Genomic DNA, 13,192 nt, shown 5'->3' on the forward strand with positions numbered 1-13,192 from the left:
TAAATGCTTCTGGTGAACAATGGTGAGGCGCAGGCAGGTCGTATTGCCCTGAATCTAAAGCAGGAAATGGTTGTCTGCCAAGAGACATCACTTAAGTTCAGTCAGCGGAAGCTCAGGCACATTCCAGATGTCAGGATGCTTGGTTTCCTTATTTTTTCTGTTAATGCCTCTCACCTCTGGCTTCCTCCTCACATTATTGTTTGCCCAAGATCGATCCACTGAGAAAAGCTTTAATCAATTAAATCAGACTGGAAATGAAAACAATCTGCCCTGATTCTCACATAGGTGCATATATACAGATAAAAGTCTCAGTCCACTGCCTCTGCAGATTTCTTAGTTGCTGTGTATTTTTTTCCCCACAATCGTGTACAGGACTTTATCTCTAAATAAGAATAACCAAAATACACCCCAGTTTTCAGACAGGTTTGCATCTTAAATTTAGCGGCACCAGATTAGCTTCAGATAAGTTTACGCAGACTGGTGTGTGCAGAAATTTTCATACCCTCAGGAAACAACAAGCTCTATCTTTCCTTTGGTCAACAGAAGGTCTTAAGAACAAAATCCACTTATGTGATTCAACTTTCCTGAGAGGTGAGGCAGTGTTAGTGATAAGCAGCAAACATAAAAACTCCCTCAAATCTCTCTCGCACACAGACACAAAATATCCGCTCTCACTCCTTCTGCCACCCTTCCAATTCTGTTTATTTTCACTTGTCTTATCTTCATTCATTTTTAACATTTCTTTGGATTAGAGGAGTAAAATATACAATCGGCCTGTATGAGCAGCTTCTGTTCATGTTTCAGAGAGCACGTGGCATCTCTGAATGTGTCACTGCAGACCTATGGGTTGATCATGACTGAGACGTGTCAGCTGACAGTGGGTCAGACCTCAACCAGTTTGCTTCCTCCAGCATAGAAGCTCAGGTGGGTGGGAATTAAGGTGTGAGGACATTTACGATGGCAGGACAGTTGTAAGTTAAGGAATGGTGCTAAATCAGCTGCTACTGTAGCCACTGTATTTATGTGCATTTGCATTTGGAAAGTTAAAACAGATGCTACATGAACTCAAATGCATGCTTGGTATTGATGCTGCTTTTTCCCAGTGGGGGTTAACCCTCTTTATCACTCATGCAGTATGTCCTCCCAAGAGACTGGCGGTACCAGTATCTGTTCCAGCAGGCAGGTAATTTATATTCAGCACATGTCAAACTGTGTGAGATGATCTCGCTCTCAGACTGTGTCACTCTTTAGAAGATTGGCATCAGAAGATTGAAGTTTCTAGCATTGTACTGTCTTCTTTCATCTCGCTGTTGGCATCTTCTGTTTCCTGTGGGTTGTGTTTAAGTGGCTCTCCTTCCAAGCTATTGGATCCTTTTATCCAGAAGTGGCGATCGTGGCTCAAGAGTTGGGAGTTCACCTTGTAATCGGAAGGTTGCCGGTTCGAGCCCCAGCTTGACAGTCTCGGTCGTTGTGTCCTTGGGCAAGACACTTCACCCGTTGCCTACTGGTGGTGGTCAGAGGGCCCGGTGGCGCCAGTGTCCGGCAGCCTCGCCTCTGTCAGTGCGCCCCAGGGCGGCTGTGGCTACAATGTAGCTTGCCATCACCAGTGTGTGAATGTGTGCGTGAATGGGTGAATGACTGGATGTGTAAAGCGCTTTGGGGTCCTTAGGGACTAGTAAAGCGCTATACAGGGAGTGCAGAATTATTAGGCAAATGAGTATTTTGTCCACATCATCCTCTTCATGCATGTTGTCTTACTCCAAGCTGTATAGGCTCGAAAGCCTACTACCAATTAAGCATATTAGGTGATGTGCATCTCTGTAATGAGAAGGGGTGTGGTCTAATGACATCAACACCCTATATCAGGTGTGCATAATTATAAGGCAACTTCCTTTCCTTTGGCAAAATGGGTCAAAAGAAGGCCTTGACAGGCTCAGAAAAGTCAAAAATAGTGAGATATCTTGCAGAGGGATGCAGCAGTCTTAAAATTGCAAAGCTTCTGAAGCGTGATCATCGAACAATCAAGCGTTTCATTCAAAATAGTCAACAAGATCGCAAGAAGCATGTGGAAAAACCAAGGCGCAAAATAACTGCCCATGAACTGAGAAAAGTCAAGCGTGCAGCTGCCAAGATGCCACTTGCCACCAGTTTGGCCATATTTCAGAGCTGCAACATCACTGGAGTGCCCAAAAGCACAAGGTGTGCAATACTCAGAGACATGGCCAAGGTAAGAAAGGCTGAAAGACGACCACCACTGAACAAGACACACAAGCTGAAACGTCAAGACTGGGCCAAGAAATATCTCAAGACTGATTTTTCTAAGGTTTTATGGACTGATGAAATGAGAGTGAGTCTTGATGGGCCAGATGGATGGGCCCGTGGCTGGATTGGTAAAGGGCAGTGTTGGGAAATCAGTTTTACCCCGGTTCTTTTTTATTCCTCGGGCTCCCAGAGATGGCACCGGACCCAGTAGTCATTTATACAAAATCTTTATTCATCTTTATTCATCTTCATTTAAGCATGCACTTCTAGAAGGGAAGACGAGGCCGGTGTCCCTCTGAAACAATCTTCACCCCTTTGTTAGTTCCAGGCAGCTTTATAGAGGCGACCCCATCATAAATCCCCCACAATGTGCTGCAAACTCTGTGTCTGTGTCTATGTGCACGAGCACGTGAGTGCCTGTGTGTGCGCGTACCCGCGTGTCTATGTGAGTGCTTGTGAGTGACTGTGTGTGCATACCTGGTATGTGCGTGCACGTGAGTGAGTGTGCATATAGGTGTGGGAGTATATCAGTTAAAACACTGTGGGTGTGTGTCTCTTCCTAGGGGCCATAAATACCATCTCCCCTCCAGACCACAGTTATCAAGTTAAATGTTGAGACCCCCACACAGGTATCCTCTGGGGAATTTCCACTCAGCATTAACTCCTCTTTGTCTTACTTTCACAGTTCAACTGGGGGAGGGTCTCCTAAGATCTACTCCTAAGTTCATGACACAGTCAGACCTTTATTTATATCCAGGGCAGTGTCAGTGTCTCTACCATAATTCTACATTCTATCTTAACACATTTCTAAACTCTAAAGGAAACTAAACATTCCTACATGTCTAATCTCTAAAATAAGCTAAACATTTCTACAGCAGAGAGCTCCAGTCCGACTCAGACACCAGCAAGGTGGAGGTGGAGTACTGGTTTGGGCTGGTATCATCAAAGATGAGCTTGTGGGGCCTTTTCGGGTTGAGGATGGAGTCAAGCTCAACTCCCAGTCCTACTGCCAGTTTCTGGAAGACACCTTCTTCAAGCAGTGGTACAGGAAGAAGTCTGCATCCTTCAAGAAAAACATGATTTTCATGCAGGACAATGCTCCGTCTGCACACGTCCAAGTACTCCACAGCGTGGCTGGCAAGAAAGGGTATAAAAGAAGAAAAACTAATGACATGGCCTCCTTGTTCACCTGATCTGAACCCCATTGAGAACCTGTGGTCCATCATCAAATGTGAGATTTACAAGGAGGGAAAACAGTACACCTCTCTGAACAGTGTCTGGGAGGCTGTGGTTGCTGCTGCACGCAATGTTGATGGTGAACAGATCAAAACACTGACAGAATCCATGGATGGCAGGCTTTTGAGTGTCCTTGCAAAGAAAGGTGGCTATATTGGTCGCTGATTTGTTTTTGTTTGTTTTTGAATGTCAGAAATGTATATTTGTGAATGTGGAGATGTTATATTGGTTTCACTGGTAAAAATAAATAATTGAAATGGGTATATATTTGTTTTTGTTAAGTTGCCTAATAATTATGCACAGTAATAGTCACCTGCACACACAGATATCCCCTAAAATAGCTAAAACTAAAACAAACTAAAAACTACTTCCAAAACATTCAGCTTTGATATTAATGAGTTTTTGGGTTCATTGAGAACATGGTTGTTGTTCAATAATACAATTATTCCTCAAAAATACAACTTGCCTATTAATTCTGCACTCCCTGTATAAATACAGGCCATTTACCATTTTATCCAGAAGAGGATGGAGGTGGACAGCAGGAGGCGGCGGCGCTGCAGTCAGGATTCACAGATCACGATATAAATGCTGAAAACTTTTTAAAGTTGTTTTATTTTGCCAGTAATCATAAAAGTTTTAAAAGAGGAAAGAGTGTTAATAATATTTTAGCCATATTTGAGAAAAACCCTAAGATACTTGAACTCCTTCGCTTGTGGCAGCAACTCCTCCCTGACCTGGAGTTGGCACTCAGCCATTTTGTGATTGTGAGCCGTGGCCTCAGACTTGAACCGGCTAATTCTCATCACATCCACACTTCCCAGAAACCACCGCAGTACGAGATGGAGGTGATATATAGCAGAAACCAGTCACATGCAAAAAGCAGAGATGGGATCCTGAGACCATCAAGCCCAACACTGTCCATCCCTTGGCTCCGTGTAGAAGCTCAGAGACTGATTACTGCTGTGTCTGCAATAATGTGGTGTGCAGCGAAGAGAGAGGTGAGAGTGAGAGCAAAGATGAAAATGAGCTTCCTCAGAAAGGTCAGTCCTAGGGACGGGGTGAGGACCTTAGACACTGAAGAGAGCAGAAAAAACAAACCATATTAAAAGGAGCCAATTTAGATGGTTCAGACAACTCACCTGGATGCCTTTCTGGTGAGGTGCTGAAGAGGAACTTGTGTCTCTTGGCTGTCCAGGGAATGCAATGGCTGCATGGATGGATGGATGCATGGATGGAAAGATGGATGGATGCATAGATGGATGGATGCATGGATGGAAGGATGGATGGATGCATGGATGGACTCCTGAAGGTGCAAATCAGAGTCTGATTGTGTAGAAGTTAATGAGAAAATAAACTTTTTGCTGATGTGCTTTATGTCCTCATTAAACATTTTCTGTTAATTTATGTTCTCACGCATGCCGTGTTATTTATGATGAGTGTGATGATGATGATGATTCCATTTGATGAGGACAACGAGGACAATAAATCAGGGTACGCTTCAGGGCAGACCTACCTTGTGATAAATCAGTCATTAAAGATGTAAAGCCTAAAAATTTCACGATGTCAACAAAAATCCCAAAGCCAAATCTGACTGAGCAACCATCCATCCGCTTCTCACTCACGTCTAAATGAAAGTTAAGCATCAGTAACAAGGTGAATTGGCTCTTTCAAAATGTTGCATACCAATAAATGAAAAAGTATTCCCAGTTGCTCTCCCTGATGGGGAGCCTTGGAGTTATCTACTCACTAATCACTAATCACAATCTGGCATCCCAGTTCTTTATTTCCAATGTATTCAGATGCAAATACTTCTTATCTCAGCTCTTTAGAAGTGCTGAACCTGAGGACTTTAATATAAAGTAGAGCTGGTTGACCTCGATGATGAATACATCGGTGACAGTTTAAATAGGTCTTATTGATTGGAAACAAACTGCGAAGTGTTTGAAACTAAAAAACCCATTATCCAAGCATGCCAGCTGCCCACTCACTCTCCACAGTCGCTTCACTCTTTCACACGGAAGATAAATAACGCTGATTACTGCAGCATAGCTGTTTATGCCGCAATACATCCTCCTTTTTCTTTATTAGCACTGTCAGCAATTAGTGAAGGTCTTTCAGTGTGTTTGTACCATGAAGCTGAATTAAAATTGTATTTGTGGATATCCCTTTATATGATTACGTAATAACAAAATGTCTCTCACTTACTTTGCTCTTATCGTGTCTCTGCACTATTAAAATTCTTGCCCGGTGGAATTGCAATCAGATTACTTGGCTTTAAAGCCTGTTGAGCTGGCATTTATCGAAATCATGAACAAAGGAGGAAATCAAAAGAATTCTTTCTGATATTTGCTAGATAATAGTTTGCTGTCGATGCAGAATCATACACTAAATTCTATTGATTCTACTGTCAGTGTCAGAGACTTTAAATGGGTGGCCAAACTGACATTACAGAAACATACTTTTCATTTTCAAACTTACTGGTAATGGAGCTATAGGCTATAAAGTCCATCCATCCATCCATGACCACCAGGTAGAAGTACGCCGTCTGCCTGATGTCCGTCACAGAAAAACAAGTTAATGAACAGAAAAAGTGGCAAAATGAAAAAAAGTTTAAATCTAAGTTTTATATTCAAGAGAAATGTCAAAAATAAATAATGAAACACTGACAGTGCAGTACGTAAAGCTTTCACCTTTAATGCCGCGACAGCTCGTGGACAACAAGAAAAAGAGAAAGAAGTAAATGTTACTGCGATGGCGACGTTTCTTTTTCTGTTCAGCCTCGGTTCCATGTCCTCTCATACTCTGTCATTTTTCAGAGAGCAGCTTTGTTGTGTCCTAAACCAGCTGAGAAAATTGATGAAACCTGAGTGTTCCTAAAAATACTTTTTTTTCCACAGCACAAAACCCCCCATTAGTGCTCCAGCTGTCACGTCTGGCCACCTTTGAAAGGAAAAAAACAACAAAAAAACTCATCCTGTTAGCAAGTCGACTGTCTGGAGACCGGGCCATCACGTCAACACCGCTTGAAGATATTCAGGAAATTTGGTTTACCTGCTTGAGCCACTGTCATCACAGACGCCCACAGTGGGTGGAATCACTGCTGTGTATTATCCGCACCCGAAGCCAATGATTTAACAGGACGTTTTATATAATTTTCAGCCTGATAAAAATGCTTCACTGCCTGGAGCCCATTATACAGTCATGAGAAAATACGTACACCCCATACGACAGCTTGTAGACACACCTTTAGCAAGTAATTGTCATGACTTTCAGTCTCTCACATTTTTACTTCATTGCTTAAGTTTTCTGAGGTTTGCAGACTTACATATTTAAGCTCAGGGTTCCTCCAAATCATTAACTCAATTTGTGTTAAATCTGAGTCCAGATAAGCAGCAAATGGCTCCAATACCAATAAACTACTGTAGAAGAAAACTGTGGAATAACAGACTATATCAGAAAGAACCGCAATCACGTATTAAAGGGTGAAAATAAAGCAGAAGACGCAGCAGAAACATGACATGTCTGTTATTTTCAAGGTTAAAGTTTCCTCATCACAGTATTCTCAAGCTCTTTGATGCATTTTCCTCTGATGCAAAGTGAGAATTCACACTGAGATGGAAATGTGATGTTTTGATTAAGGTCATCTGCAGAGCCATTTTTTAAAAAACGTGCTGCTTCGTTTTGACAACTCACTGAAACTAATCTACATCCTACTGTCCAAACACTCTAATCTCTCTCTGCTGCAGCAGTAACTTCATGGCAAAAACGAACTCACTCACAGTGGCGGTCCTAGCCTGTTTGGGGCCCCGGGCGAACACTCCCTCGCCCCCCTCCCCCACACACACACACACACACACAAAATATATTAAGGATTATACATTAACATAAAACTGTTGTCGGAACCATACTGAATTTCGCCAGAGAAACAGACACACACACACACACACACACACACACACACACACACACACACACACACACACACACATATGAAGAGAGAGAGAGTATGCAAACAGCTACCAAACAGCCATCATAATTCATCATACAATGAGAACAGGACAAATCAACAATTGACAATGACTAATTAATATTAAAATCTGTAACATAATGTATTGTTTGGAATTTAGTCTGTTACTGTTACTATTTTTACCATTTCTTATTGGAGCAACTGTAAGTATGAACACAAATCCCCCAACCCGAGGATCACCACAACATAACCTAACAGACCTACACCTTAGTTCACAGATTCACTTTGTCTAAGGTGTATTTCTGGGATTTCACACAACCCAGGATTCAAATCATGAATACATAATGGGCTTGGATTTACATCATTATGAATGAAATGTGCTCTATTTGGAAGCAGCCGCCTCCCTCCCCTTTCGACGCGTTGTGTGTGAGACTTTAAATCATCAAACTGTTGTTAAAATTGTTATTGATCCCTTTACCCCGACTCCTAAAGTGTATATTTATTTTCTTACTCTTCTTATATTTATTGTTTGTTTACTTGCACTGCTGTAACTGGAGCCTCGTCGTCTCGTCTCTCTATATACTAGACTGTATGTAGCGGAGATGACAATTAAGTTTACTTTGACTTCAGCAGCAAGCAGGCGCACTGACTTCACGTATTGAATTTCGAAAAAACACCGGTGCAAATTATAAGTCTGTATCATAATGTCCGGTGTTTTCGTGTTTGTTGGTTTGTTTTTATTTTGTTTTATTTTGTGAGTTGATTATTAGATGCTGCTCCAGCCAGCCAGAGAATCCCCCGCCGCCCCGCCCTCTCCTCCCTGTGCCGCAAGCAGCAGGTGCACCTCGCAAACGGAGGGCGCCCTTACTCCCAGCAAATGGGTGATAGAAAACCAATCGGTGCCTATGCCATTCCCAATATGCACTGGCTGATGTCGGGGCAGCATGAGTATGAGCCTTTTTTTTTTTTTTTTTTTTTGCCGATGCCCGTGATGCCGCCCCCCACCACGATGCCGCCCCGGGCAACTGCCCGTGTCGCCCGTATCAAAAACCGCTACTGCTCGCTCATATAAAGAAGGCTTCCCGTTTCTGTCATGGTCCTGGGTCGAGCGACCCAGTGTTTGAGTTTTATGTATCTTTTGTATTCATTTGTGCCCTAGTTTAGCTCATCTAGTTTATTTTGAGATTGCTGTTTAGTCCTTTGTTCCTTAGTTGTTTATGTCATCTCCCCCTGTACTAAGTCTCCCTGGTTCATCCGTCATGTCTGCGTGGTTATGTTTAGTTCATGTCATGTCTAATCTCCATGTTTCCTGTTTTACTTTGAAAGTCTGTATTCAATGTCAGTGTATTTAGTTTCACTTCTCCTGTCCTGTCGTTAGGTTCATGTGTGTCAGCTGTGCTCCCATGTGTGGCCACTTCCCCTGATCATCCCTCATGTGTATTTAGTCTCTGTGTTTCATGCAGTCTGTGTCGTGTCGTCTGTGTTCCCACCTCCATGTTTTCACGGTCAGTCTTTGCAGTTATCACCATAGTCTCTGAGTCTTCTTAGTTTGTCTCAGTACTAGTTTTCCCAGTTTAGTTATAGTCTAGTTTAGTCACGCTATCCCTGCTTTGTACCCCGCTTTGTTTGTACACTTTGTCTTCAGCCATAATAAAGGCTCGCTTTCTGTTAAGTTCACTCCCGTCTACTCACTTGTGTACGCACCTGGGTCCATCAAACACACCACCACACGGCCTGTCTCCGCAGACCACGACAGTTTCACAGTGACTTTGCAGCAAAAGTATGAATACAGGAGTGAAGTCCTCAAATACCAGTTCACAGGATGAAGGCGAGTACAACCAACAGCTGAAATAACAGTAATGTTTTCAGAACTCAACATATGAGGCTCACAAAATGTCTCTCCTTTAAAACATAAGTGGAACCAAACAGCTCCAGCTGCCTTTAAACGGATCGATAAGCTTGTCATCAAGAGAATAACAGCTGATGGGTTTTTGTGACGCAGTAGTTAAACTGCACTGGGATTTGGCTGGTGTCACATCATCTCACTGAACAGATTTTATGTGTAATCACGCCATGGTAAACTTGGTGTTTGGTGATAATAGGGTTACCACATTTGCACAGATGTTATCACCATTGTGGGCTTAACTTTATGTTTCTCATGTTTATCTAATAGTTATTAAATGGTTATTGCTCAGACTTCCAAAAAATCGTATCTGGTCTTTAAGTCTGACATCATTGACTTCAGGTCCCAAAGTCAAACGAACACTGCAACATCACTGAGAGTTACAAACTGTCTAAATTCTTTCATCTGCAATGAAATGATCAGAGTGGCTGCTCTACCAGGTGTAACAATTAAGTTTAACATCCAGGCATCTATGAAAACAGAGTTTATTAAGTTTAACAGAGTTCAAAGTTAGCAGTTAGCTCACTAGTTTCCATCTAAAGATGATATACAATGTTCTGACTGAGGGATTTCTGAAAAATTCAACATACAGCTCTGCTATCACTTCTGACATAAATGAAGACAGAAAACTAAACAGCAGTGATGTTTGTAGGGTTACTGAAGTTGGGCTAGCTGGTACATAATGATGTGCTATGTGGTGGCTAGCTACACAGTTATGGTTAGCATAATGTAATGGAGGATGAACACTAGGTTTTTTCCACTCCATAAAAGTTAACGTGAGGGTTCCCGACGGTTACGGACAAATGCAATTACATGGCAGGATGTTGTAAACAGACCAAACTTCAGTCAGGAGAACAACTGAGATAATCCATCCACAATATGAGGTTAGTCATTAATATACTGCTGCATAGACTGGGCTGTAGTTACAACGTAAGGTTTTAAAAACTGAGCTTTAAAACATTACGTTGATGAATAGTGGTAATAAAAACCAAGAGAGGCCGACAGTGGTCACTGTCTTTTTTTAGGGGCTTGTTCAGATTAAATAGAACAAGATTAAAAGCATTAAAACATGTTAAAAAAAAACAACAGCCTTAATAAAAGTAGAGTAGGAAACAGGGTTCATCACATCATCACTTCACAACCAGATAAGCTCCACAGTACAGGACAATAGTCAAAAACTCCACTCCTGTTAAAACCGCTAGCTTGATGTTCCAGGTTTCAGCCTGTCTTTACCAACTCACCATGTGCCAACATGAAGGGTAACTGCTGTGAGGAGATATATTTTAACCCATACAGTCTGAACCTGGTAGTTGATAATGCCTAAACTAAACCTGTAGGTGAAAGGAGCAGTAAAAAATGTGTGATAAGTTTGGGATAAAGACAAAGTTGAACCACTACAAGTGCAGTGTGAATCTACCTGTGTTACTCTTGTAGCCCAGAATGGGTGAGCACGAATTATCCACCCAGAGTTTTCCGCTCTACAGCCAAACCACCAGTCAGAGAGTCGGTCTTCCCAGCGTGGTTCACAGGCTCTTCCTCAGCTCCTCAGTAAGGCTCTTCTGCTGACGTCTTTTCTTCTCGTTCCCAGTGTTTCGCTGCTGGCTGAAAAGCACTCACTTACCTCATTACTGAACCACTCTCGGTGAGCTAGACCATACCCTGGAACCTCCTCTAGATCTCTCACCTGTCTGTTCACCATCCATTGTTCCCCGGGAAACAAGCCAGTGGAACCCTACAATCCTACAAACTCTTCTGGACTTCGAAAGCTTCCCCCTCCCCCGTTCCCTTACAGCTGCCATCTCATTTTTTGTGTAAAACAAAGGCTGTTAAAACTTTTGTTTCTTTGTGCTTGATGTGAGCACTGAGCTTTTCATGTCATGGCCAAATGGTTAAAAACATAAAAATCCATAATGTTTTCAATGCAAACGGGCTACAGCTCTTTCATACACACACACAAAGCTGGAAACCTGTGACTGTACTTTATTAGGGTTACATTACAACATGCATCAGTGCGGTGGCAGCATATTCAGAAAGGTAACATCTGCAAAGCATCAAAACACAAAAATACAGAAAGCTGAAACAGGAAAACACAAATTTAACATTATTAAACTAGAACTCTGATAATTAAACATCTTTACACAGAAAATTTCACACAGTTCATTTTTCATTTGTTTTAAATGACAGCTGAGCACATAACTGTCTTCTTTCTGTTTCAGGCACAATGCAGAAAGTTTTCATCATTCAGGTCTCATCAGTGATGCGCCACCGTTTCTTTTAGCTTTAATTTTCTTTTAGTCACATAAATCTCACATTGACACGTTCACATAGGTCACCTTCTCCTTTTGAACTACTCATCTGTTTTTTCTTGGAAGGAGAACAGAACCAGTGATCCTTTGAACCCATCTAATTAAAGTCTTTAATATTATAATTGTGTGTTTGTCCCCTTAGACCAACATGAACCGTGTCCTTATCTCCCCTCGCACCACTGTGACACAAACCGCGATATAAAGCAAAGTTTACCGACAACCACTGGTTACTAATTCTTCCTGTGTGGCTCTCATTGGACAAGCAGTTAACAGGCCCGGCGTACCTTTTCTTTGTCTTATTCTTCTTTCTTTGTCTTACACCCCCAGAGGTGTGTCGGGCCTAATTGATTTAAAATCGCCTCTCATTTTCCAACACTGAAAATTAATGATGAGTAATAATAATACCCTCCATACCGTATAAATTTGATCAACTGGTTATATTGCAGTGTGTAATACTGCTGTAGTTACTGTCTGTACCTACTGTTAACACAGTACAGTCTCATGTTAAAAACTAAATTTCAACTAGTTTTATTCCTGGAACCAGTGAAACCAGATGAAACTTTGTGGTTTTAGTCTTGTTGTATTTTCAGGGACTCTTTGCTTCAGTTTTTATTAGTTATGTTTGTTCTGCCATCACACAAGCAGGAGGCCGGTTAGTGAGCACCAGTCATGGAAAAACATTTATTCCCCAGCTGTTGCTGGCACTCGCTGTGAAATGAGTGGCTAAGTTCTCAGTGTCAAACCTACACTGGTTTTAGTTTTTCCCTCACTGGTTGCCGAGCAGTTGCTGGAGGATGCTTGGTGTTACCGGCTGCTGCTGCACCGTGAACCTCTCTGTGGTTGCTTTGCTTGCAAACAGAGTGCTAGTGTCACCCATGGTTTGGATGGAAGATTCTAAATGGTCTGGAAACACTGCAACTGCTTGCCAAGCAGTAGTGAAACTGAGCAGAGTGTGACACAAACAGGAACCTGAGACCGTTTGCCTTCAAAATAAGAGTTGTGCTGTGTTGGTCGCAGTGGTAAAGCACAGCTTTTACTTTGAAGTCCAATGCTCTCATTTTCCAGTTCCAGCTGCAGTGAAACTTGAAAAAGTGGTTCGTTAGCAAATTGGCGTCTTTCATGCAAACTACAGGAAACTGCAGCAATCTACTACTGACCACAGCAATCACAGGGTAGAAGGAGATGACCATGATTTGGTTAAAAAAGAGGAATATTTTTCTTGTACACAACACTGACACTAACATGCATGTCTTTGGACTGTGGGAAGAACCCACAGAGACCCACAGAGGGGTGAACAAGAAACCTCCACACAGCAAGAACCCAGCCAGCTGGTGCATTCAAACCTAGCACCTTCTACTATATTTTATTTTGATTTATAAAACAGTTCAGTGAAAAGAAAAAGCTCCACGATCGTACCTTCTTTGATTGTGAAATGTAAAGCTAATTTTTTACAGCGTGGTCAGTATTTGTCTAAAACAGTAAGTCACTATAATGCCTAACAAACACTCGGGAGGAAAC

This window comes from Oreochromis aureus, linkage group 15 (genome assembly GCF_013358895.1).
Source record: "Oreochromis aureus strain Israel breed Guangdong linkage group 15, ZZ_aureus, whole genome shotgun sequence".
In the NCBI taxonomy this organism is placed as follows: Eukaryota; Metazoa; Chordata; class Actinopteri; order Cichliformes; family Cichlidae; genus Oreochromis; species Oreochromis aureus.